The sequence below is a fragment of the Durio zibethinus genome, unplaced genomic scaffold, assembly GCF_047325235.1.
Source record: "Durio zibethinus cultivar Kanyao isolate XHJ-2024 unplaced genomic scaffold, ASM4732523v1 HiC_scaffold_3, whole genome shotgun sequence".
NCBI classification, from domain to species: domain Eukaryota; kingdom Viridiplantae; phylum Streptophyta; class Magnoliopsida; order Malvales; family Malvaceae; genus Durio; species Durio zibethinus.
In genome coordinates, this window is record NW_028323044.1 from 9315236 (window position 1) to 9317735 (window position 2500).

Sequence of the window (2500 nt, forward strand, 5' to 3'; positions counted from 1 at the left end):
CCGGCTTGTGTCGATGGTGTTCGGGGCAACCGCCCGTACCAGGGCCCAGCGTGTGCCGATGGTGCTGGGGGCAAGCGCCCGCACCAGGGCCCAGCGTGTGCCGATGGTGCTGGGGGCAAGCGCCCGCCCCAGGGCCCAGCGTGTGCCGATGGTTATCGGGGCAATCGGCCGCACCAGGGCCCAGGGTCTGCCGATGGTGCTCGAGGCAACCGCCCGCACCAAGGCTCAGCATGTGCCGATTGTGATCGAGGCAACAACCCACACCAGGGCCCAGCTTGTGCCGATGGCGGTCGAGGCAAGTGCCCGTACCGAAGGGCAGCCTATGCCGATGATGGTCGATGCATGTGCCATCACCATGCGTCATCATGTGCCATTGATGGTCGAGGCCTTGGCCGAAGTTCGATTTTGAGCCACGGTGCCCATGCTTGGCTCCAGCATGTGCTGGTGCCGCATTTTTTTCACTCGGGACAGCATCGCCGGAGCATCGCCGGAGCATCGCCGGAGTACCGCCGGAGAACCTGACCGGCGGCATTGGGGTTCCGGCGATTGGGAGGGGGGCCGGGGGGGTGTGCGCACATGATGTGCGATGGGTGCTGGTACTTGGCCTTGTGTTGGCCCCCTATCCCTCATCAAACCTCTGAGAATTCACACCCCCTTAAAGAGCATTTGAGATTTTACAGGTTTGCTACCAGTAGCCGTTAAAGTGTCTGAAATGGGGACACTTTTTTCAAACGGTCACAAAATCTTCTCTACTTCGAGTTTTTAGCTGAATTTTTTTGTGCATGCCAACAAAAATAGAAGGATCATGCCTACAAAATTTGGGGCCAAAAATCCTTATAAAAAAATTTTAAAAAATCCCGAACCGCAAAAAGTTTCGAAAATCGTGAAAAATAGAAAACGAGTCATCTTCCAACGAAACTTCACGTGAAGGCTTAGGGGACCATTGTATGAATTTACAAGCCATAAAAATGGCATTGGCACGGCAGAAATTTGAAGATGTGCCTAAACCCACCAGGGCCCAACGTGTGCCGATGGTGCTCGAGGCAACCGCCCGCACCAGGGCCCAGCGTGTGCCGATGGTGCTCGAGGCAAGCGCCCGCACCAGGGCCCAGCGTGTGCCGATGGTGGTCGAGGCAACCGCCCGCACCAGGGCCGATAGTGTGCCGATGGTGCTCGAGGCAACCTGTCGCACCAGGGCCCAGCGTGTGCCGATGGTGATCGAGGCAACCTGCCGCACCAGGGCCCAGCGTGTGCCGATGGTGGTCGAGGCAAGTTCCCGCACCAGCGCCCAGCGTGTGCCGATGGTGCTCGAGGCAACCGACCGCACCAGGGCCCAGCGTGTGCCGATGGTGCTCGAGGCAACCTGCCGCACCAGGGCCCAGCGTCTGCCGATGGTGCTCGAGGCAACCTGCCGCACCAGGGCCCAGCGTCTGCCGATGGTGCTCGAGGCAAGCGCCCGCACCAGGGCCCAGCGTGTGCCGATGGTGGTCGAGGCAAGCGCCCGCACCAGGGCCCAGCGTGTGCCGATGGTGGTCGAGGCAACCGCCCGCACCAGGGCCCAGCGTGTGCCGATGGTGCTCGAGGCAACCTGCCGCACCAGGGCCCAGCGTGTGCCGATGGTGCTCGAGGCAACCGACCGCACCAGGGCCGAGCGTGTGCCGATGGTGGTCGAGGCAAGCGCCCGCACCAGGGCCCAGCGTGTGCCGATGGTGGTCGAGGCAACCTGCCGCACCAGGGCCCAGCGTGTGCCGATGGTGCTCGAGGCAACCGACCGCACCAGGGCCGAGCGTGTGTCGATGGTGCTCGAGGCAAGCGCCCGCACCAGGGCCCAGCGTGTGCCGATGGTGGTCGAGGCAACCTGCCGCACCAGCGCCCAGCGTGTGCCGATGATGCTCGAGGCAACCTGCCGCACCAGGGCCCAGCGTCTGCCGATGGTGCTCGAGGCAACCTGCCGCACCAGGGCCCAGCGTCTGCCGATGGTGGTCGAGGCAAGCGCCCGCACCAGGGCCCAGCGTGTGCCGATGGTGGTCGAGGCAACCGCCCGCACCAGGGCCCAGCGTGTGCCGATGGTGCTCGAGGCAACCTGCCGCACCAGGGCCCAGCGTGTGCCGATGGTGCTCGAGGCAACCGACCGCACCAGGGCCGAGCGTGTGCCGATGGTGGTCGAGGCAAGCGCCCGCACCAGGGCCCAGCGTGTGCCGATGGTGGTCGAGGCAACCTGCCGCACCAGGGCCCAGCGTGTGCCGATGGTGCTCGAGGCAACCGACCGCACCAGGGCCGAGCGTGTGTCGATGGTGCTCGAGGCAAGCGCCCGCACCAGGGCCCAGCGTGTGCCGATGGTGGTCGAGGCAACCTGCCGCACCAGCGCCCAGCGTGTGCCGATGGTGCTCGAGGCAACCTGCCGCACCAGGGCCCAGCGTGTGCCGATGGTGGTCGAGGCAAGCGCCCGCACCAGGGCCCAGCGTGTGCCGATGGTGGTCGAGGCAACCGCCCGCACCAG